At 35.0% G+C, this 26,300-nt stretch overlaps 2 non-coding genes across 2 annotated transcripts; one reads left to right on the top strand and one right to left on the bottom strand.

Annotated features, from left to right (window-relative positions):
* Positions 1–1,477: 1,477 nt before the first annotated feature.
* Positions 1,478–1,584, top strand: LOC121222866 (small nucleolar RNA R71). The gene has a single exon (XR_005920236.1). It is a non-coding gene; the product is annotated as a small nucleolar RNA R71 (small nucleolar RNA).
* A 6,146-nt stretch (positions 1,585–7,730) lies between these two features.
* On the bottom strand, positions 7,731–7,837 carry LOC121222724 (small nucleolar RNA R71). The gene has a single exon (XR_005920092.1). It is a non-coding gene; the product is annotated as a small nucleolar RNA R71 (small nucleolar RNA).
* Between the last annotated feature and the right edge of the window lie 18,463 nt (positions 7,838–26,300).

A 26,300-nucleotide genomic window follows, 5' to 3' on the forward strand; every position in this document is an offset into this window, starting at 1 on the left:
CTTTATTAGCTTCACAGTCTAATACAATGAAATCAGTAAGGAAAATAAATTCATATACCCTTACCAGGACATCTTCAATTTTACCTTTTGGGTGTGCACAAGATCGATCTGTGAATTGCAAGGTCATAGTGATAAGTCTTGTTTTACCAATTCCCTACTTTTTGAACACAGACATGGGCATAAGGTTTATGCTCGCTCCTAAATCACACAAGGCCTTCCCAACATATTGGTTACCAATTGAGCAAGGTATTGTGAAGCTTCCTGGGTCCTTCAACTTTAGAGGAAATTTAGCGAGTGCGATTATTTCAAATTCTCCCAATCGTCTCTTCTTTAAAAGTATGTCTTTCATAAACTTGATGTAGTTGGGCATTTTCTCTAAGGCTTCCACCAAAGGTATATTAATGTGAAGTTGCTTAAGGACATCCAAGAATTGCCCGAATTGTTGGTTTTGTTTGCGATTTTGAAATCGTTAGGGAAATTGTGGGTGTGGGCGAACTTCAGGTTGTACTAATTGTTTTACTTGGGCATTATGTTCAGTAGTGCTATCTGAGTTTGCTTTGGCATTGATTGGTCTAATTTTTTCATCTGTAGTGCTCTTCTTAGTTGTTTAAGAGTTTTGCTTTGATTAGATTCTGAATTCGTTGTTTTAGCAACAACACTCTTGTCAACTCTATCTAGTTGTGTGCCACTTCTAAGAGTGATTGTTTTACAATGTTCTTTTCCATGTGATCTTGCATTCTCGATATCACTAGGCAAAGTTCCTTGGGTTCTGGAGTTCAAAGTATTAGCTATTTGTCCTACTTCATTTTCTAAAGCTCGTAAAGATGACGCTTGGATTTGGTTCACAGCATCGTTCTTGGCCATATACTCCTTCAATAGAGATTCAATAGATAAGGAAGAAGATGATGTCTACTCTTGTTGAACTCATTGTTGAGGCGGTATAGACTGATGGAAACCAAGTGGGACATTCATGGTATTGGGTCTTACAGCTGTGTTGGAAATTCCAGCCATTTAATTGTTACACTTAAAATTTCGGTGTTGCTTCCAACCACGGTTATACATGTTGGAATAAGGGTTGTTGTTCGTATTGAAGTTGCCCATATAGTAGACAGATGCTAGGTTCAAGGGACACTCTTCAAACATGTGATCCTCACCACAGTAAACACAAGATAACCCAGCTACTTTCAGCTCTTTCACCTCACTAGGCTTCTGTATGGCCTTTATCATGTTGGCTAAAGAAGATACCTGAGCAGTGAGCAATGTGATCGCATCCAGTTTAAATGATTTAGCTACTCTCCTACCAGTTCCAGCTCTTCTTTTGGGGTAATGGTAATCATTATTGGCAATACTCTCCAAAATCTCGTATGTTTCATTATAGGACTTGTCCAACAAAGTTCCCTTAACTGAGGCATCTACCACCATTCATGTTTGTGCATCCAAACCATTATAGAACATCTCCATTTGGGTCCAATATTGAAATCCATGCATAGGATATTTATTAAGCAGATCTTTGAACTTTTCCCATGCTTCATATAGTATTTCATCCTCTAGTTGCCTGAAGAATGTTATGTCATTTGTTAGTTTAGCATTCTTATTAGGTGGGTAATATCACAACAAGAATCTTTGATAGAGATCATTCCATGATTCTGCTATTCTAGATGGCAAAGCGTTGAGCCATGTTCTATCACGATCTCTTAAAATATAAGGAAACAGCTTGAGTTTTAAGACAATTTTAGGGACACCTTGTTATCTGAAAAAATCATAGGCCTCCTAGAAAATTTTCAAGTGCAATCTAGGATCTTCAGTTGGCAAACCACCAAACTAGCCAATTGATTGAAACATTTAAAACATTACAAGTTTCAGCTCAAAGTGGGGGGCTTGAATTTTTGGCCTGACTATTCCAGGGTTCAGGTTATCCAAGATAGGAACTATATGCTCTTGAATTGGCCTACCTCGAACATTAAACATTTAAGCAACCTAAGGATTACCATTGCCAGTTCCCAGATAAAGTAGCTCATTCAAACCAAGTTGATTGTTACCACCTTGATTCATTGCTCTTTGTTCTATTCTCCTTCGTTGAAAGGTTCTTTCAATTTTTGAATCTAAGGGATAGAGTTCTTCAACAGCACTGCCACTACGCATACAACTAGTAATAGTTGTGATCACGAAATAAACAAATTAACAGCTAAAAATACAAAAATTGTAACAACAAAAACTAAAGTTACCAATTGCCAATCCCCGACAACGGCACCAAAAACTTGTCGCGTGTGAATATGATGTGCAAATTGTGCAAGTATACAATCGAATAAGTAATAAAGTGATGAGTGAGTATCGTTCCCACGAGGATTAGATCATTATTCTTTGTCTAAATTATCACAATTGAGTAGAAAAGATAAATAAATCGAATGATATTTTGAGAAATAATAATGCAATTAATACACTTAAAATGAAAGTGATAAAATGTACTACGTAGATTGCAATTGCAAGAAATTAAATAAAAGTACTAAGGATTCTAGAAAGATTGGAAAATTGATTGTAAAGGTTGGGAATACTAATCAATTAGTTATAACCTAGGAATAATGTCATGGCAAAAATATGGTAACCTACTGCTCGATTGGGTACTAACGTGGTTTACCTCTGTCGAAAGCAAGACCTAAAGCTGCTCACTCCTAACACGCTATACATCTATTGGCTAAGAATTAGCAACCCTGACTGAAGCACAATCCTCTAAATCATATAAGGTAAATTTTTATGTCAAGAGTTTACATGAGCATTTCACTCAACACTCTCTTATATTACCCAATTTCGGTCTAAGCAACCAAACTCTGTCGATATTAAGTTACTTTCATACTTATCAAGCATTTATCAATACCCTAATAAGCATATAAATAGAAATAAACATTCGATAAAGCAGTAAACTAAATCATATTCATCCATAAACATTCATCAGAGTTAAAACATCATCAAAAGTAATCCATAACTGTGCTAAGTTAGCTCATGACTGGGGTACACAAATTCAAGTATTTTAATATCATCAATATCCTAAAATAACAGTTTAAATCAATAGATTTAAAAGAACTTGTAGAGAAAGAAATATGGGTTCAGAACACAAATTCCTCCAACTTAGCAACTGGTGCGCGTCTTCACCCAAGCTCCCAGTAGCTCAAATTACCCTTCTTTTCACAAAGAGACCTTTGTCGAAGCTCCATATTTGTAATTATTTGTACCTTTAACTCTCATTAATGGTAGACCTCTCCTCTCAACCATCAATCCCCCTTTTTCTTTTATACTTGGGTCCTCCTCTAGGGTAAAAGCCGTCAACCAATGAATACTTGTCCCTAATTTTGAGGCGAATATTTTCCATTACACATGCATGTGGGGGGCCAACTGCTGAATGCTCTAATTGATGACTGGGTATTTGTCATTTTCTTCCTCAGTATTACCATGGGAATCTCTCATAATGTCTCGACAAATCTCCATCCTTTGCTATCTTTCTTCCTCAAACCTATCATTCAACCACCACAAAGCATTTCCACCAACAACTAAAATTGTAGATGCACTAAAGTAATCACCATACCAAGTCTTTCATACAATGCTCGATTAACTAAAAATAATCATGCAATTACCTAAAATGAAACTAATTTTACTTAAGTACAAGCAGTTAACTAAGTCTAAAAGTATGAATTATGACTGTTTTCAAGATTTATCACACCCCCAAACCTGAACCATTACTTACCCTTAAGCAAATATGCATGAATGCATGAATGCAAAAATTTCTATTACAAATAACCACCTTATACTACCAGTCTATTCAAAATTTATACATCAGTTCTCAGCAATCTTCTGTCTAGAAAACTTGTTCAAGTTTCAAAGGTTTGCTTAGCAAAGGTAGTGCAGAGAATCTCACCCTAAAAAAAATTCCTAAGTGCTCATGTGTTCATTTTGGCTATAGCTAGTATCTCCTAATTTACTTAGCTGGTCTTTTATCTAATTTACTTAGGTCATGTGAAATTGTAAACTAAAATGAGATGATATATATGTGTTATATATTCATAATTATTATTGTGAAAGAGTATATATGTAGGCATGCCATACATGCTAAGTGACAGTGATAATATTGTGCAAATGATACAAATGTGAAGTGAAACTAATAGGAAATCGATAAGTAATATGTGTGTTTAAATACGAATATTTTGGCTTTGTGATAATTGAAACCATTGGATATAGTTGGCATGCCATAGGATTGTGAGTACTCACCTATATGTATATGTGATTTGGGCGTTGAGGCCCTGGGACATGTTTGGAGAGATAAGGGAATGTGAGCTAAGCTTCATTCAACAGGACATGTTTGGTGTGTTGGAGAGTATTAGCTTTATGCTTCACTTTTGGGACATGTCTGACTCTATGAGTCTATGTGGTGTGTTGGAGATCTGTGTATCTGATGCATGGTGATAGTGCCCACTTTTACATTTCATAACTCAAGTGCCAAATTATCTCTAATTACTTTAAAATATGAATATGTTTGAATCGTGATATGTGTTTATATGATATGTGACTATTATGAAAATTGTCTATAAATACGTTTGCATGCATTCCGATGTATATATCATAGTGTATGCAATGGCTTAACCAATAAACTATTAAACGTGCATGTGTAAATGTAATATATCGAGAAGGTTACGATTATTCTAATTAGGCAATGTATGTGTTCTACTAATGCTTAATGACATGTTTGCATGGTAGTTGTTATAGGAATTCATTGAGCTCGTTAAGCTAACCCACTCCTTTTAAAACCATTGCAGATTAGTAGTGTCTCAGTGTGAGCGGTGTGGTTCTGAGGGGCGATTCCAAGCAAGTCCATTTTAGTTATTTCGTAGGTGTTATTGTTTTGGTTATGTTTTGGGAATAAGGCAATGTGGTAGACTATATGCTGGTTTTTACTATCATTTTTAAGTTGTTTACATGGTTATTTTGCTTAGGACTTATGGACTTTCAGTTTGTATTTTTGGTTTCTTGCTTGGTCATAATTATGATGTTCCGGACTATTACTTCAGAAATTTTAGTGACCATTTGATTAAGTGAATGATACATGATGATTAGACATTATTTGGTATGAATTATATGTTTATAATTATTGTATTTTTTATGTCTGGAGCAGAGGTATAGATATTCGAGTTTTAATATCGATACCTCTAATTTTTTTAAAGTGCAAGAAGTTAGTAACGTAATTTGGTATTGATACCTTATCACAAGTATCGATGCTCGAGGTAAAATAACCGATACATTTCAAAAGGTACCGATAATTTTTGAGACTTCAAAATTTAGACGAGAAATAGAATGTGTATTTGGTACAAATTTTCCAAGCGATATCGATACCAATTGAGAGAAATATCTATACCCATGTTCTAGTATCGATACCTACGTTGTCAATTTTGAGATTTTGCTAAATGGACCTTATGCATGCTAAACTATTGTTATAAGACTATCTGATGTATGTTTAGCATGTAATAAAGATAGTTTATGAGTAATGTTGACTAAAACTTGAGCAAATACTAAAATGGCTGACGTTTCTTTTAGAATGAGCTTTTAATTGTTGTGAATGACATGAGACAGTGGTGTGGCATCTTGGTATTTGGCCTCGGTGACCAGGTCGGGTATAGGGTGTTACATTTGTTGGTATTTGATAACTCTTGAAAAGAGTTAAATTTCATGCCTTTAGACCTAGCTAATTGTTTTTACTTAGGTACATTTAGTTGTATTTTAGGACATTTTATTCGTATTTTCATCATTTCACTAGGAGCTTGGGCTGTGTTTAAATATTAGGTACTTTTAATTGCTTGTGGTAGGCTGCGTTTGATGGTTTGGTAGGTACAAGTTGAGAAACAAGAAATAAAGGAGTGAAGGTTTGTTGGGGTAAAAGGTTGGACATTTTGTCAGCATGAATGTCGTGGAAATTCCAAGAAGACCGAGTTAACACTCAACGCATACCAGTTTCAACCCAATCCTACTTGTATTAGAAAATTTGCCTAAAATAGAGGAGAAGATAATCTTGGGATGCTAGTTTTTATCTTAGAAAAAAAATTTAAAAAGAGGAAAAGATAAACATGAGCTATTGAATTTACCCTAAGGAAAAGGCTATAAAAAGTCAAAGGAGGAAACCTTTGATAGTGAACAAGAGGAAGAGATCCTTAGGCAAGAATAGAGGGTAGCAGCTGAGCAGTGACGGGAAGAGGAAGACGAAGGCAGTCCCTCTTAGCCATCGCAGGACACTATGCTTCTGGAGTGTGAACTGGACACTCGAAAGCTATCTTCCCGAAGGCTTCTGTATTTCTTACTTTTTTCTTCCGTGAATTGAATAATGAAAATGGTGTTGGATGTTGTTTTGGTTTTAAATTTTATGTGTCAACCCATGAGTTTAATCTCATTGGGTTAGGATTAAATGATGAAACTTTTATTTTCTTTCATGGTTGAAGCATAGATCCAAAACAATTTTCTTTTTCATTCAATTGTTTTATTTCTAAGTTGTAGGCCTATATACATACGCAAGGTAACTAAAGGTTTCTGCTCTTAAAAGAAGTAGACCATTTTAGAACTCTCTTGAGCCATAAGCTGAGTATGATTTTGCTGAGCCATTATTGGCGGTAAGGGTAGATTCTTAGTAATCCCAACCTTCCAAATCAACATCGTATATCCTTTATTATTTGCCATAGTATCTTTTCCACATCATTATTAGTTATTTATTTGTTCATTTAAATAAAAATCCCGTAGTAATTCTCACAATAGTCATTACATTTCTACTCTTGTTTTGCCATAGCATTTCTAAGTATTCATTAATTCCACGTATTGCATACATGATTATTCCTTTTAATTGCCACTGTATACTTATGATAGCTTTATCATAGCATTAATCGCATTTTATTATAATAACTTGACCACTTTTGTGCCTCAATTCAATCCTCATGGGAACGATACTCACTCATCATTTTATTACTTGATTCGACATGTATACTTGCACAATTCACATATCATTTCACACGCGACAAGTTTTTGGCGCTGTTGCCGAGGATCGACAATTTGGTGTAATTTCAATTGGTTATTTTACTTAATTCCATTAATTTTATATAACTTAGTTTAATTTAATTTCTACAGGTTTTCCATCAGTGCATGAGAAGAGGCATTTTTGCTAACAAGGAATATCCTTTTGACTAAGAGATCGAGAGAACTTTGCGGAGAAGGCAAAAAGAACTGCGAAAAATGGCTAGGAACGGAAATGATCCTGGTCTTAACATTAATCCAAATGGTCCTAGTCTCGATAATAATCCAAATGGTTAGGATTTTAATCCCCCTATTTGTTATGTGATAGATGACCGAGACAGACCAATTCGAGAGCAAGTTGTTCCAATTTTGGATGATATGAATCCAGGGATAGTCAGGCCACAACTATAAGCTTAGCGGTTTGAACTAAAATCAATAATGTTTCAAATCTTGCAAACAGTAGGAGAGTATAGTGGATTACCAACTAAAGATCCAAGATTGCACTTAAAACTCTTTCTAGAGGTTTATGACTCATTCGTCTTCCTGAAGATTCCCTGAGACTTAAACAGTTTCCATATTCTTTAAGAGATTGAGTGAGAGTAATGCTGAATGCTTTGTCGTCGGAGACAATGACATCATGAAATGATCTTTTCCAGAGGTTTTTGCTACGATATAATCTCTTAAATATGGATGTTAAGCTTAGAAATGACATCACATATTTTCAAAAATTGGATGATGAAACACTCTATGAAGCTTGGGAATGATTTAAAGGCTTAATTTGGAACTGTCCGATTCATGGATTCCAGCATTGGACTTAAATGGAGATGTTTTATAATGGGTTGAATTCGTATACAAGGATGGTAGTTGATGCGTCTGTCAATGGTACTCTGCTAGATAAAATGTATAATGAAGCATGTGAGATCTTGGAAACGATTTCTAGCAATGATAATCAATATCTGACAACGAGAGTTAGGGTGGGTAAGAGAGCTATTGGTACCATAGAGCTTGATGCAATCACTTCGTTGATAGCCTAAGTATCTTCTCTAGCTAACATAATTAAAATAATGAAAAATTCAACTATAGTCCATGCGATGAAATTAGTCGAGTTGTGTCATGTGTTTATTACTGGGTAATTTTAACTGGAATAATGAAAAACCCAACGTCAATGTACTACATGGGTAATTTTAATTGGAATAATAACCCCTATTCCAACGCCTACAATCTAGGGTGGAAGCAGCATCTGAATCTTAGTTGGAGTAATCAAAGTGCGGGGAATTTTAATAATGTTGCAAGACAAAATGCCAACAATGTACTGCCTGTTTACGTTCAACCTATGTTGAGGCAAAATGTTCAACACAGTCAAGCATTATCTTCTACTTCCATTGAAGCTTTGTTAAAGGATTATATGGCCAAGAATGATGTTGTAATCTAGAGTCAAACTACATCCTTATGAGCTCTTGAGAATTAATTGGGGCAAATGGCGAATGCTTTAAATTTGAAGCCACAAATAACAACTATGTAAAGATCCCAGAGCCATCTGAAAAGCATACAACATCTAAAAAGGATAAGCAAAAAAATGTTATGGTAAAATAAGATCATGTTGGCAATAAAAATGCCACAATAAAAAAATATTAGCAACCTGAAGGACGACTACCTCTACCTTTTCGTCAACAATTTATTAATTCTAAGCATAATATTCAGTTCAAAAGATTTTTAGAGGTCTTGAAGCAACTCTATATCAACATACTGTTAGTAGAAGTTTTGGAGCAAATCCCCAACTACGTGAAATTTATGAAAGATATACTGTCAAAGAAGCCTAGATTAGGAGAATTTGAAATTGTTTCTCTCACTAAAAGGTGCACAATGATGTTAACAAATAAATTACCTCCAAAGTTTATGGACCTAGGGAGTTTCACTATCCCATCTTTAATTGGAATCATTATGTTTGTAACGTGTTATGTGATTTAAGAGCAAGTATAAATCTAATGCATCTGTCTATTTTCAGGAAGCTGGGAATTGGGAAGGCAAGACCCACAACAGTCACGTTGCAGATAGCTGATCGATCTTATGCACATCCAGAAGGTAAAATTAAAGATGTGCTGGTAAGAGTAGATAAGTTTATTTTTCCAGTAGATTTCCTTATTTTAGAATTTGAAGCTGACTGGGATGTGCCAATTATTCTTGGAAGACCTTTCCTTGCTATAGGCAAAACTTTAATTGATATGTAGAAAGGTGAACTAACTATGAGGATTAATGATCAGTAGATCACGTTTAATGTATTTAATGCGCTAAAATGTGTTGATGAGAACGAGGAATGTCGTGCCATTGACTTGATAGAAACAACAGTGGAGGAAGAGTTCACGAGATTTTGCCACAGCAATTCTGCTAGTGATGAAGATTCATTTGAGCAGAAACCCTTGTGCACTTTGCCAGAGCAAAATAGAATTTTCAATTTTGATAAAAAATGCTTAATAACTCATGTATATCTGTATGGAGTTGGTGATGTCAAGGACATGAAAATAGGGGACACATTTAAAGTTAATGGACAACGTTTGAAGCACTACTAGAGTGCTCATGTATAGCTAGACAAACAGTCCATTGATCTTTGAGATGCTTAACTTCAACATCTTGAAAATTCTTTTTTATTTTTATCTCATTTTATCGATTTAACTTTCTCTTATTTATTTCATTTCCTTTGTTTAATAAATTGTAGGAGGGGAAGGGGTCGGTAACGCAGAGCCCATTGAGACGAATCCTACCAATAAAAGAGAATGCGCCCAAAGCACCGGAGAAAGAACTAAAGAAAATAGAGTTTTTCAGCATTGAAACTGACCATGAGGACGAAGAGGAAGCAAATCCCTCAATTGCACCACCAGTGGACAACACTGTGATTGTTCCACCTCATTCTATTAAATTGTAACTACCCAAGAAGATCGATAAGGATGGGACTTAATTGACCCAAATGAAGAGGAAGAAGAGGTACAAGGTTGTTGCTCGTAAATAAACCCATCAAACAGATTGAAGTATCTACAATACAGTCCAAGTAAGGAAACTTTTCTTTTTCTTTCATACATATAGCATTGCATATATTTTGCCATGACATTGTCTATATATAGATAGTTTGCATATATCTATTCATGTATTGAGGATAATGCATCCCTTAGGTTTGGGGGTGTATTGTACATTTAGGTTGCATTACGTATCTGTATGTATGTTCATCCTAGTATATTTAAGTTGTTTGTCAATGCCATGTGATTATTAAGACTGTTTTATCTATAAAAAGTTCAATCTTGACTCGTAATGTTCGATGATGAGCTTATATTCTTCAGTATATCTAGAACATGTGACAGCGAATAAGGCGAGTTTAGCTTCGGTTAGATTGCGTGAAAATTCATTATTAAAAATGAGATGTTCTATACTCAGTTTTTTTTTATTATAGAAAGTGACTTCTAATGAACTTAGGGTTTTTGAAGCCAAACATAATCATTTTGCCACAACTTTACTTAAATAAAGAAGGCACTCCAAAGCTTAGAATTGTCGAGTAAGTTAACACCATATATTTTGCTCCATCGTGTTGTTGACTAGAAAGATGAGTTTAAGTAAGAGCGTGTAATAAAAAAAATTAGAGGCACTCCGTTATAGTAATGGGCTAAGTATCTAAGGTGGTAGTTGTTTGCTCCATCCATCTTTTTAGTCAAAAGCCTTAGTTTCAAGAGTGATTTTTTATTTAAATTGTGACATTATCAAGTACTAGGTAATTTGATGTATGCTCCATTTTGGTTATCAAGTCAAAGAATTTTGTGATATGCTAAATCCCCTAATGTTAAAAAAAAGGGAAAAAACAAAAACAAGTACAAATAAATATCTTGTGAAAGTCGTGAGTAAGGGTTATAAATTAACTTGAGTATAGGTAACAAATAAACTGAGTAAATTAGGGGATATTTGCTATGGCCAGAGAGAATACATGAGTACTTAGGAAATTTTGTTTTTAAGAACAGATTTTCTGCACTACCTTTGTTGAAATGGACCTTTGACATTCGACCAAGTTTTTAGAGAAAAGAAGTCTACTGAGAACTGATGTATATGTTGTTCTTTTAATAGATTAACAGTACAATATAGTTATATGCAAGGTTAAAATTTTGTGCATTCATGCACTCATATGTATTTTGCTTAAGGACAAGCAATAACTCAGGTTTGGCGGTGTGATAACTCTTGAAAAGAGTTATATTTCATGCATTTAGACCTAGCTATTTGCTTGTACTTAGGTACATTTAGTTGTATTTCAGGACATTTTATTCATAGTTTCATCATTTCACTAGGAGCTTGGACTGTGTTTAAATATTAGGTACTTTTAATTTCTTGTGGTAGGGCTATGTTTGGTGGTTTGGTAGGTGTAGGTTGAGGAACAAGAAATAAAGGAGTAAAGGTTTACCGAGGCAAAAGGTTAGACATTTTGTCAGCATGAATGTCGTGGCAATTCCAGGAATACCGAGTCAACACTCAACGCATACCTGTTTCAGCCCAACTATACCTGTACCAGAAACATCTACCTAAAAAAGTGGAGAAGATAATCCTGGGATGTTGGTTTTTATCCTAGAAATTAAATAATTTAAAAAGAAGAGATGATAATCTTGGGTTGTTGAAAAAAAATTTAAAAAGATAAGAAGATAAACATAGGTTGTTGGATTTACGCTAGCGAAAAGCTATAAAAAGCCAAAGGAGGAAACCCTTAACGACAAAAAAGAATGAGAGATCCTTAAGTAAGAATAGAGGGTAGTAGTTGAGTACTGACGGGAAGAGGAAGACAAAGGCAATCCTTGTCAGCCAATGCATGACACTGTGCTTCTAGAGTTTGAACTGGGCACGCGAAAGCTGTCTTCCCGAAGTCTTTCGTATTTCTTACTTTTTTCTTCCGTGAATTAAATAATGAAAATAGTGTTAGATGTTATTTTGGTTTTGAATTTTATGTGTCAACCTATGAGCTAAATCTCATTGAGTTGGGATTACATGATGAAACTTTTATTTTCTTTCATGGTTGAAGCATATATTTGAATTAATTTATTATTTCATTCAATTGTTTTATTTCTAAGTTGTATGCGTGCAATCCCTAACCATAGATGATTGTTCAGCATGCCCATTAAGTCTAATTCTGAAAATGTTGGATTAGTTAGATTGATATTGAATGATATGAGCAAGTACTCGATCGATACTTGCAGTAGACTCTAGACATAGAGCAACATTCATACAGAAGGAAACAATGGAGGGTACCATATTAAGGCCTATAGACACGGGAAAGGTAAGTTGAGGTTTTTGCTCTCAAAAAAAGTAGACCATTTTAGAATTCTTCTGAGCAGTAAACTGGGTATGATTTTGTTGAGGCATTAATGGCAATAAGGGTAGATTCTTACTAATCCCAACCTTCTAAATCAACATCGTATATCCTTTATTTTTTGTCATAGTATCTTTTCCACATCATTATTAGTTATTTATTTGTTCATTTACATAATAGTCTCGTAGTAATTCTCATAATTGCCATTACATTTCTACACTTCTTCTGCCATAGAATTTCTAAGTATTCATTAATTCCACATATTACATTCATCATTATTCCTTTTAACTGCCACTGCATACATACCATAGTTTTACCATAGCATTAATCACATTTTTTTATAATAACTTTACCACTTTTGTGCCTCAATTTGATCCTTATGGGAATGATACTCACTAATCACTTTATTACTTTATTTGACGTGTATACATGCACAATTCCTATATCATTTCACACGTGACAGTATCAGAGCTCTAGGTTCATTAACACTCGAACCTAGGTGGTTGTTGTGTGTTTGGAGTTTCGAAACTCTTGAGTCTAAATCTCTTTGATTTCTTGAAATTGTTTATATAACTCTGATTGAGTGGATGAGATTGCTTGAAATAGTTTGTTGAATTGCATGTGGGGTAGGAATGGGAACACATTGCCTTAGCCTTGAAGTTTGCTTGCAAGAATAAGACTTGGATCATCTCCTCACCACTTACACCATTTATTTATTTCTTTGTATGTTAGATTATTAAATATGCCTCTTAGACATGTTAATGTGAGAGCTAGCGCTTAAAAGGATGGTACATCCTTTGCACCTCTCGTGCCACCGCGTAGAGTAAAGATACCTGAAGAGGGTGTAGGCCATCTAATGGAAGCTATGATAGAAGCATTTCAAGTAGATTATTGGTGCTAACCCTACTTCTCCTACACCTTTTAACCGTGGGTTGTCGCTTGAATGTTTTCAAACGTTGGGTGGTAAAGGGTTTTCTAGTGTGAAAGGTACTTATCCAATTGTTGTTGAGCATTGGTTGGAATGAGTTGAAAGGATCCTCGAGCAGATGTCCTATTCTGACAAGGAAAAGTTAGATTGTGTGGTGCCCTTACTCGACGGTGAGGCTCATCATTGGTGGAATACGGTTAGGAGAGGTTCCGTTTTTGATAGATTGACTTGGAATTTCTTTCTTGAGGTCTTTAAGAGGAACTTTATGGGAGAACAGTATACAGAGGATCGTAAGCGTGAGTTTTTGGATTTGGTTTAGGGCAATTTCTCTGTGGCTGATTATGAGGTAGAATTTATGCGCCTTAGTTATTATGCTCCTGAGATGATACTTTCTGAGAGGTACCGTTGTAAGAGGTTCTGATTTCGGCTTAACTATGAGACTCGGGTTTACTTAGTAGCTCAGAATGTAGAGATGTTTAATGAGTTAGTGTAGAGAGTTAAGTCAGTGCAGTCCACTAGGACAGTAAACATGAGGTGTTCACCGGGACAATAAACATGGGGTAGTCCACAGCGATAGCAAACATGAGAATCATGGGGATAAGACCTTAGTTCGGCTATGGCAACCAATGGAGTCTTCCAAGACATTAAACATGGGATTTTATTGCGTAAGGCCCTAGATCAGCTGTGGCGGCATAAGATGGTCTGCCAGGACAACAAACATGAGTGGATGATTAGGATAGTAATCGTGAGAAAACTCGTAAACAAGGATAAAGAGGTTGGAAGGAAAATAGAAGTATGGACATGCAAAAGTTGAGCACTGGGTCGAAGGAATTTTCCAATAATTGAGAACGTAATGGAAATGAATAGGGGTTGTGGGAATTAGTATTCATACAAACCAGCAGGGCCTAAGGGTGTTAATCTAGCAGTAAATAGTCATAGAAGTTTACATACTAGTGGTTCCTAGGGTACAAGTGAAAGAAAGATGGTTTAGGATGGTAAATAAGGATCTATCATTAGGGGACATTGAGGTTGCTTTGAGAAACCTTTTCAGCTAGTAGCTTGTCAAACGTACGCTGGTTAGTCCTTAAGGAAAGGAAGGGTTAGATAGAACCCAATGATGAAAAAGGATACACGAGATTATGGATATGTCTGTTAAGACTATTCCTCTTAAAAGGGAAATCTTTGACGAAACATCAGTCAAATGCCAACTTATGAGAGAATGTAGTATAAAGGAGAAAGCATAAACTCAGATGGCAATTCAACAGAGTATTGAAGGATGGAACAACGAAAATGTGTAAGTGTAAACAATCGCAACAAGTAATAAAGTGACAAGTAAATGTCGAGTTATTGTACCCACAGGGACTGTAAAAAGAATTATTTATGAATGCTATTTAAAACACTTTGGTGAAGAAAAATATTTTGTTTGAAGAGGGTGATTAAAAACTAAGATTTTAAACTAAGTGAACTAAATAAATAAATCTCAAATGAATGATTTCAAAATACGATTTTAATCAAGATGACATAATTGTGTTAGATTAATTACATTTCTTAACTTAGAATTATTAAACTCATGTTTATATTGTTACGAATAAGTTCACGGCAACTCGGTAATTTGCTAACTTATGAACATACTCACCTACAAAAATTCATTTATCTTTTGATTATATCCCTATGTCAATTCAATCGATTAAACAAATCTTAATAGGCAAATATGTTATTGCACATGCGTACTTATTAAATCGAAATAATCTCTTATACATATCCTTATGTCAATTCAAACAATTAACTCGATTTAATAAGAACATAAAAGACTGTGAGGTAACAAAGTATCCTTACCTTGAAACAGATTAATCACAATAATCTCGCAAGTTATGCAAGGCAAATGTATTGTCAGATACCGTTGTTAATCTAACCCTCAGCTAACTCAGATGATTAAACATGCACTGATTAAGTACTGTGTCCATTAATTACAATTTCAATCCGTTTAAATAATTAATTTATTAGTTACCTAACAATTGTAATGCAAGAATAACTTAGTCATGATTTTACTTAATCAAGCATCTTACCGAGGCCTATAACAACACAAACACAATTTAATAAATTAAGTGGACAAAATGCAATCAACCTAACACGAATTAAATTCAAGATAAATTGATTAAATTAACCATTCCAACAACATAAATATTCATAGATATGTTTAGCATAAAAACAACAGAAATTAAAAAGATAGGGAACAAGAATCAAATCTGGTGTTTTTCGATGGCTTGACTAGTTGCTCCGTTCTTCCTTCTTCGTTGTCCTCATCAACCAAGGCTACTATGAAAACTTAATTGCTACTCCAAATATCTGATGAATGACCTTTCCCAAGAGGAGAAATCGGTAAGAGAGCAAGGGAATTTTGGAATGGAAAAGAAGAGAGAAAGTGGAGAGAAGAGAGCAAAGATGTGAATGCTTAAGGTGTGTTTCCCAAATGACCAGCCTAAGGTGTTTTTATAGCTGAGGAGGGCTGCTAAAAATAGCTAAAATTATCAGCCAAAGAGCCCTCCCTTGGCCGGCCACACATGTGGCAAGGTTGATAGTTTCAACTTTGCTAATTTAGGCTAAGGGCAAATCTATAAAGCCACCAATTGTGAAGGGGTTTGAATGCAACTTGAACCAGTCTTCAATGCCTTCTTTGCAAGCTTAAATAATCAGCTAATAAGTTGATTTGGGTTAGCTCTTAGGACAATTTTTGGGTTGTCCATTTCTTGGTCAGTTCAGTTCACTCGGTTCAGTTCAACTGGACCACTTTTTCATAATTAATTAATAATAATTTATTAACCCAAATGAAATAGGATATAAATTAAAATTAATTATATTATGAATTAAAGCATATAATTTTGGACCGTCTTAGGCTGAAATTTAGTTTGCCTCTATACTTCAAATTGCTTCTCGATTTTGCGCTTCAAATTTTGGACTGAGCCATTTTTTGCCCTTTGTGCAAATCTGTCGAAAATAACCAAAATTCATCAAAATTAATTATAAAATTAACTAAAATTCAACATGTTCATATTTTTAGTGCACTTTAATTATTTTGTACAAATTAATTATTTTTTCGACAAGAATTTTATCGAAACTGTATGATTTTAAGTTAAAAAGGGTATGTAAACATGTGTCAATTTCTGTGTTTCCAAAGGCCATAAAGGTCTGAAGCAAAAAGGTGTGCGACACTTAAAGGTAAGGTAATGCAACTAAAGTAGATTACAAAATAGTAATTCAACCATTAATTAAACTAAGTAGGATTTATTCCACTAGGGTGGAATAGGACCTTGTTAGTCATACAAACGGATAGAAGGTGAGCAAGTCATACGGGATTCAGATAAGGAAAGAGCCCGCCATGGACTAAATAGATTGAGAATACTCACCAAAGCCCTTTAAAAGAGTAAGCTGGAAGGCCGCCTAAATATGGCATAATAGAGGAAGGAAAGAATGTAAGTAAAGGAAAGGATAGAGCCATAGAGATGGCGAGATATTCAAAGAAATTGTCAAGGTTGATCGAAGGCTAGTATAGTGATCAGAAAGAAATCACCCATCGATTTATCCACTAGTGGATAGAAGCGGGAATAGGATCAAGTCCACTATGATAATTTAAGAGAAATGATCAAAATGAATAATAGGGAGTTGTTGTATTTAATATTATCATTATTCATTTAGACCCTGACAAGGTGATATGTCTTGTCAAATGAAGAAACTCACTAAGTTCATTCAAACTTACCAAAGTGTGGCTTGTGTTTTATAGGATTTACGGAACAAAGAACTCAAGAAAGGACCAAGCCAGACAGTGGTAGAATGAGGGGCAGTCATTAATATAATGTCATGCACATAGGAGGGAATACCTTTAGGAATTTCACTATGAGGGCGAACATATTGTAATAATGTGAATCCCTTAAAGTGGAGTGTAGATAATAAACTTTAATTTAAATTTTCTTTTGATGTTTTTAAATAGGTAGTATAGTCTAATTTTAAATTGGTATTATTTAGACGTGTATGTCTACCCGGTTCGACTATGATGCTCTGAACTTGGATTCGACAAACAAGTCGGGTAGGGGTGTTACAATCACAATGAGTCAGACGACAAACATCCACAAGAGTAAGCTAAAGAAGAGGAAAGAGAAGAGGAGGAAGAGGAGGAAGAGGAGAAGAATGATGATATAGATACCTCTATGTTTCGGTACGAGAGTTTGGACAAGACTTTCATTCTAGAGACCTTCAATGAAGGGTGTAGTGATCTGTGACACATACATTAGTGAGTGAGCGAGTCATTTGATCCATGAAGCTTATGAGAAGATTCTAGCATGGAGGGATAAGGGAAAGAGGTTTGTTGACCCAGAGTCAAACCCCGAGGAAGAATGAAGTTGCATTTCTTTTAATGATATTTGGAGGAATGTAACTTAAAAGACTGATACTACATTGAACTTGGTTTTTATTTTTGGTTTGTTTTTATCATTTGCATATGTTTTTGTTTTTATGTGTTTATTTTTTTTCTATGTAGGTCCTCCACTTGAGGATTGCACTACATTCTTGATCGTCAACTAGGAGAAAGTTGACTTTGACTTTACCTTGCTTTACTTCATAAAAAAATCAGGGAAGGCTTAACACATCTTAATTTTTAGTTGGGAACACATTGAGGCAATGTGTTTTAAATGTTGGAGTTACACAAAATTTTCATTTTTCTTTATTTTTATGTTTGTGTATTTTAAAAATTTTCCAAAAATAGCATAAAATTTTTAAATTGTCTTTCCTTTATTTTGGTTTAATGCATGGTACTCAGTATGATTGTATGAGTTATTGGTTAATTTGCATGATATAATGTACGCGAATTTTTTGTTAACATGTAAATTTTGTATCATGGCGGAATGATTCTATTCTTTTAAGGTTAGATTAATTAGTTTACTTAGTTAAATTGTATAATAGTTTAAAGCTAACTACCATATGTAGAAATGTTTGACTTTGTACCATGTGATGAGTAGATGTATAGATGGTTGCTTATACAATTACTTGAGATTGATGTCATTCACATGTTATGAATAGAAGCATATCATTAATTTTTGTTCATTGAAATGTCTAAGACTGACCTAAGGTATTATTTGCATAGATAATGAAACACCCCACGCCGGACCCGTTCACTTGATCCGGGTGTGAAACGTCACAATAGACCTAACTTAATTTGGCTAACTTAGCTTCTAGTAAACAATCTAAAAGTAAACTATCTAATATTAAAATTTAGAAATAATAATTCTAACAACTAAGGCCTTAAGCTATTAAAAGTTGGGTCCCTCAAATATCTATGTACAAGAATCTCTTAACATTTAGCTAAAGACTATTTGTCCTAAAAATCCAAATCCTAGGTATGCTATTTAGCTTTACTGAAATAGTTTCTAGGGCAATGCCTTTAGTAGTACCCCTTTCCCATGTGCATGACTCTAACTGAATGTGATCCTCGCTCTCAACAACATTTGGCTTGGTCCCCCCTTTAGCTCATTGATCAACCTCACAAATTCTACGATCATTACGTAAACCCTAGTAAGTTCAAATGAAATTAGTGATTTCTTTTGTTGTATTATAAATTAACCCTATCATACCAAGGTAACAAACATAAAATAAATTAAACGTAAAAATACCCCTTACTTGCTTATGGCAAGTTTACTTCGTCAAGGTGGCGGACTCCACCCAATTCTTTGAGCTACTCGGATCCCTAAGGACCTTTCTCTGGTCGAACTCTCTAGTTAACCATATCTTAAATACTTCAGCATATCAGTGAATCCTATCCTTACTTCTCGTCTTTCCTTATTCTTTTCATACACTATACCTACAAGGTGTTCATTGATCTCTACTTGCTTGACTATACACCTTCCTTGGTAAACTACATCGGACCAACTCTTAGCAGACTTTCTTCTTATCATACCTAGTCCTGAAGGACTTGTTGACATTTTCGTATGGTGCTAAAGCTTCAGCAGTCTTCGCCACTCTCACTAACCAATTCTTATTCCTCCTTATTGTTCACAGTAGAGATTACTTCCAGTAATCTGCTCTACACATCAGCCCTTACTCGGGGACTCTCATTCCCTTAAGTGAAGATCACTCTTTTTAGTTGGACTAGCAGGTTATCATTACTGTAACTATATGAGCTTACTGTCCCATTTGTCCGTTTCCTCTCTACGGGCAATCATTGTGGTGGTGCACCGGCACTAGGCTTTCCTCAAAGAGGAATAGTCTTAAAAAAAACATATTGTCCCCTAGACAAAATCTGTATCCTAGGAGTGTATCTCCCAATCTTCCTATGAGACGTGCTTCTCACGTACCACTTCTTTGAGCACTTCCTAGTGGCTCTTAATTGTCGATCTATGTACAAGCTAGCTTTCATCCATCCTAGTTTCCTCTATCTCTTGTTGGGTCTTTGTCCATATCTTACCAACTTTGATATTTATCTTTACCATTTCATCATTTTGGCATATTCTTCAAGATTCGTTAACTATTACTTACAATTTCCTTTATCTCTTCTTCTACCTGTGTAGTTCCTCATGATTGGCGCACAGGCCTATATTCCTCACTTGAGGTTTTGGCAAACTTACCAAATTTGTTTCCTAGCAGACTCTATGGGTTGGCAAACTTACCTTGTGTTTACTGTCTTGGCAGACTTTATATATTTTGTGTTTTACTATTCTAGTGAATTATCTATGTGTTTATTTTCCCAACGAACTATCTCTTTGTTTATTGTCCCAGCGGACTATCTCTGTGTTTACTGTCCCAGCAGACTATCTCTATGTTTATTATCCTTGCAGGCTATCTTTGTGTTTACTGTCCCAGTGAACTATTTCTATAGATGTCATGGAGTCTTTCATCTATGGCTTTATACTGATTCGTTGTCCGAGCATGCTATCATATGATGTCATGGAGTCTTTCATCCATGTTATTACTCATTATACCTAGCTGTCATAGCATCTTTCATCTATGGTCTTACATCGTATACCTTATATCTTTTTCTGTGCCACCATGGTGTCTTTTATACATGGTATTATGCCATATACCTTTTACCTTATATCATGATGCCATGGCGTCTTTCATCTATGGTCTTATGCTACATGACTCATACCAGACTGTTATAGCGTCTTTCATCTATGGTCTTACACCATATACCATTGTCACGGTGTCACCCTGAAGGACCAGTCGATACTGCCATCACAGTAAATACCTTTCATAATTTGATTTCCTGAATCCTCCTCTCATTACCTCATTTACACCACCTAACATTGATGCTCGGACACTACAGTGTTCCCTCCATAAGAACTAGAGCTTCGCCCGAGGTGATATCTAATAGGTTCACTCTCCTTTCCCCATCCTAACTTCGTTTATCCCCCTTTGAGGTTTTCCCTACAGTCATGTAATGCATGCTCATATCATCATAATTCATGTTAATGCAAACATATCATACTTAAACAACATAGTTCATAACAGCAGGTTTAGAGTCTGGGACTCACCTAAAGTTTCATTATCTCCATAACTTAGCCTTCTTGAATGCCAAAGCTCCTATTCTAGTAGCTAAGCATTACAACTAAAAATCATGGATTATACTCAATATTCTTAGCTTAAACCCATTTTCCAGAAACATGCAGAACCCTTAAAATGGTTCTGAAGTCCATAACTTCATTTCTTTATCTTTTACGTACATAGAAGGGTTAAGAACCTTACCAGCTTGCTGGTTTCCCTACTCTTCCATCTCATCTTCATGAAGCATGCTCCATGCAGAGCCTTTCATGGCCTTCTTTTCTTCAAAGTAATCGAAGAATGTGAAGAATGGGCAAAAATAAAACAAGTTAAGGAAGGAAATCAACCCTGGGAAGCCATTTTCCAACAATTTATAACCCTTCCCATGCTATGCCCAACCTTGTGAGACTTGTCCATTACTAATTATTATGTCTCCCTCTATGGAACCAACTAGTTCCATTCTAATTGAACCATGTTTAGTTTTTAATTATATCCAATCCAGTTTCTAATTTTTCCATTTCTTTCAATAGAGATCGTCAGCTTGCTATCTTTTTCAATTAAGCCCTTTAATTATTCTTATTTTTCGAGTTATTGGGAATTTAGGTGTTACATATAGTGCCAAATGACTTACATTTGTATGTTATAATGGCCCTAGTGCCTATACTTTAAGCCTTAATGTATCTTTCTTAATGAACCCCTGTTTTTGAGACCTTTAGCCTAAAAAATGAGTTTATACTCAACCTTGTTTCTCTATACCGTTACTTTTGAATTGCACTTTGAATTAGACGTTGGGCCATAAACATTAAGGGTTAGGTAGACACATTTTGGTAGTCTTAAAAAATGTGTACTTGAGTGAGAAATAAAGAAATGATCCAATATAATGATTATAGATTCTTGCTTCCAAAATTGGCTGAATGAAAAATCTTGAGTTAATAAAAGCAATGTAAGGGTTAAAAGCATAGCTAGTGGTTAAAAAAAACATTGAATAAGTGAAAAGTATTGTGAGTGAAAAGAGGATTTAGTTGTGGAATGTTCTCAAAAGATAAATTTTCCTTGAGCTTAAAATGAATTCTTTTTGTTTCATAATAAACTATTCTCATTAGTTTTCTCAATACTCATGAACATAGGATTGTGTCTTCTTACATTGTGCAGAAATAAGATAAGTGAGAGAAGGAGAAATAAAGTGGTGAGAATAATGGTAATATTTGGAGGTGATTAAGGAACAGTGTCATGTGCTACACCATTCCTAGTTCATACAGCATTTTGATGCTAACTTTTCTTTTATATCAAACTGTCTTATAGCTTTAGAACATTACATGTCATAGCCAACACCTAGCTTGGTAAGATATTGTCTACTTTGGGCGCAAAAGACCCTTACGGCTTTGTTCTTGAAAGTGCCCATACACCCCCAAAAGATCTCTTACCACTTAAGTGTTGCTACCCTTTTATATGGCCCATATCTCTCCCATGCTTTGCAGATGTAGGATTCGCCTAAGGTGTTACATTCACCCCCCTTAGAGACTCAGCGTCGTCGCTGAGGTTCACCCCACTATCGCTCAAGAGGCATAACGAATGGCTCTGATACCACTAAATGTAACCCCTCAACTCGAGCATAGACATTATGGCCCGATTTAATCAATTACATAGGCCATATATATGGTGAAAACTTTTAGTTGAAGCACGTTCGTTCATTTTTGAAACACGTGTTATTATTTATTTTGAAAACGATGAGAATAATTTCAAAAACTTTGATGAAGATCCTTCATTACCATTTGGAAATCAACTTAGTGAATCTTTTAAATTCAGATTTGATATATTGAATTTGCGAAAACATTTTTATTAGGAAAAAGTCCAAATTAGTTTATCCATAGTAATAATCCATGAAAATTGTCCAAAGTTTTAAAAAAAAATCTCATGCCATAGTTCTATAGTCTAACATAAAATAAAATCCCAAATAGTAATAAAGTCCCATAAAAGTCCGAAACATAATAAAAATCCATATTCATATAAAACCATTTCTGAGAGACTCACTAATGATTACATCCAAGTCCTAACCACGAGGGTTATCTGAAACACATAAGTAATGTGGGTGAGCTTTAAAAGGTCCGATATGAGATCAACACAGATAAAATCACATACAAATCAAAATATCAACCATCATAATAATCATAAGTCCTAACACTGAAACTTATGCATGAACATGTCGATACATACTTTAAAACAATGCACATTTTATAAAATTTCCTATCCATCTCTGTTACACACCAATAATGAGTTCCCCTGAACTCATTTATCTGATCACCATTTGTGGACAAGCCACCACTGATTTCTAGATAAACTGACACTGATAACACTTTGTGGACAAGCCACCACTTATACGCAAATATGCTGCCACTGAAACACTTTATGGACAAGTCGCCACTAATTTGTAGATAAACTGCCACTTACTTCCATCTTTCATAAAATCCCATCCCATACATGTGATATGGAAATTTCACTTTTTAACACATATGAATCACTTTCACATATTCACATATTAATTAGTAATCACTTTAACATGTTTCAACATGCTTTTTACATTAGATCATAGATCTCAATATTAACATTAGATCATAGATCTCAATATTAACATACTCATTTGTAGATATCACATGTTTAAATCATCAAACGTATCACATAAGTCATGCATCATATATAATTAGATAAGATCTACATATACATCATTATTATAGCAATAATTACATCATATATCATACATTTCATAAAATGTACTCGGTTAGAGTCACTTACTTGGGTACCTTTTGATGAGTTTTTCAACTTCTTTTTGAATACTTAGTGTACTCACAATTAATTATAATTAAATTATTAATATAACAAAAACAAAGACATTACACACAACTAATTGTATTGAACCTATACCTTTTTCATAGATCCAAAACGCCACAATCCTCTAGTATTGGATCTAAACTCGAAAGATGTGTCTAAACACATAAATGATCTCTATTGGTTAGAATCCGTCGAAAGATATTTATTATTAATAGATTGATCACTAAAAATCTCACCATAACACTTACCTCACGGTTTGCACACTCGAATTTACGATCTCCGATCCAAAGTTAAGATCTCTCATATTATTATCGATTAGACCTTTAAAAAGCGTAAAGGATAGTATTAATATGTAAATAATTAAATAAAAATAATTACTATGGCCACTATACCATTCGTCCAAGAGAGGAAATCACCAAGAGGAGGAGTCTATGATCAAATAACCAACACTTACACAATTGATCAATTCGAGATGAACAGTGGATTAATATAGACACGAGATTAGAGAGTTGGGTGATCTAAAAGAATTATTAAAGCGAGAGGGTGTAAGATTAATCAAAATAAAAGAATGGAAAAGAAATGTGAAGAAAAAAAGAGGAAAACTCAACCATTGACGGTGGTAGTCCAACAGCAACGACGGTGGTGGCGCTTCGACAAAAGGTGTAGTAAAAGAAACGGTGAAGGTTCGACAAAAAAAAGATGAAATATTGCAATGAAAGAAAGAAGAATGGAGGAGAAAAGAAAACCATGGTGGTTTACGGTAGTGGTCACAGTGGCAATGGATGGTGACAAGGAAGAGAAAGAGGAGGTGTGATGGCCACGAAGTGTGGTGGTCGGTAGTGGAGGGTTCGATCATTGTAGAGGAAGAAAGCAAAAGTGAAAAGAGGAAAAGGTGGTGGTGTTGCAAAAAGAGAAAAAATAGGTGAGAAATGAGAGAAAAAGAGAGAATATGGAGGAAAGGGAGGAACGGAAAGCAATGATAGGTGGGTGAGTAGGAGGAAAGGTTGGTCAATAGGTGGGTGAGTAGGAGGAAAGGTTGGTCAACTAGGTCTAGGTTCAATGAATATCTACTATGGCAAGGGTGAGATAAAATGGTAAGAGAGGGAGACATGAAGTGAAAAAAGGATCATGCTCTTTCAACTTTTGGTAAGTTTGACCCTTAATAGAAGAAAGAAATCCTCCTAACCATGGAAGTTATAGGGTGGACGACAAGCTTAATAAACACATGGGAAAATGTTAAAAAAATTAAATGGAAAGGTGTGAACAAGGGGACTTGAACTTAGGTCTACTAGGATAGCTAATTAGTATTAAACCACTAGACCACTTCTTTCCTTATTCTCATTCTTATGCCAATAATCATAAAATATAGGATGTGACATTACAAGCCTAAAAGTCTTATGTGACTTAGGGTGGGTTTGGATGGGCAGTGCATTTACCAACGGTTAGTGTAAAAATAGCGATGGCGATGAGATTAGATACTAAAGTGATATTGTAGTGTGAGACAAAAAGTAAGCTAAACGCAATTCACCGCACTCCATTACCTATCCAAACCCACCCTTAGACATTTCTGTACATTAGTTCTTGATTTGCATATATGTATGAAAAGTGAATGATTTAAATTCTTTCTTTTGTATAGACATTACATATACATATGTTATTTTGATGGAAAAACATAAAGGGTGGTGGTGCTTTTGCATAATTGCCTCTATATCTATTTACTTTGTAACTTTTTGAACTAATTGAATTTACTTTAGGAGTTTTGAATTAACCATACATCATACTTAAGTTGCATGCTACAAGGGTTTCATACATTGTACATACTTGTTTACCATGTTTTGTACATCATCATTACTCATGAGTCATCTGTTTGCATGTTAGTGTATTGAGTGTTTGCTTGAGGTTAAGCAAATACTTAAGTGTAAAGGAATTTGATCTTCCATAATTGTATACATCAAATTAAAACTAAGCAAAGACTTAAAGAGCTTACTTTTGAGTAGTTTATGATGTCTTTTACTGCATTTTCGTAGTTAATAAATTTTGTGTAATCTTCATCTTTATTATGTTTTTATGCTTTTTTGGGATAATGGAAAGTTTATGCCATTAGGCTCTTAACCTTGAACTAAGCTTGTTTTATGCACTTGGTTGAGGTGAAAATGAGAAGAGGAGCCTACACTAGGACCAAGGTCGTGACACCAATACTTCCACCATCAGTTGAAGAGTTGGACTTCTCCAAAATGCACATTCAAGTGGACTACCTTTGAGGTGACAACACCAAGGTGGTGATGTCATGACATCAACCTTTGGGGTCGCAACTCCAAGCTAGCAAGGTTGTAACACTACCCACGGTCTCCAAAGTTGAAAAAGTCAAGTCGCTTGAGTACAATGTTGCGACACTAGGAGGTTGTTGTCGCAACACTGAAGCCCTAAAGCACCCAATGGAGTAAATTATTGCTGATGTCGCGACACCAAGGTATGGATGTCACGACATTGACTTTGACAAGGCTCAAATTCTAAAGGGCATTTTCAGTCCATCAAGCTTTAAGTCAAATGTTAAATGAGGGCAAAATTTTCCTTTATATGTCAATTTGTGTCATATATAAATAGTACTTTTATAACACTTTTCATATAGAATTTAAGATTTTTTCTCTTTTTGGTTAG

This window comes from Gossypium hirsutum, chromosome D10 (assembly GCF_007990345.1).
Source record: "Gossypium hirsutum isolate 1008001.06 chromosome D10, Gossypium_hirsutum_v2.1, whole genome shotgun sequence".
Taxonomy (NCBI): Eukaryota; Viridiplantae; Streptophyta; class Magnoliopsida; order Malvales; family Malvaceae; genus Gossypium; species Gossypium hirsutum.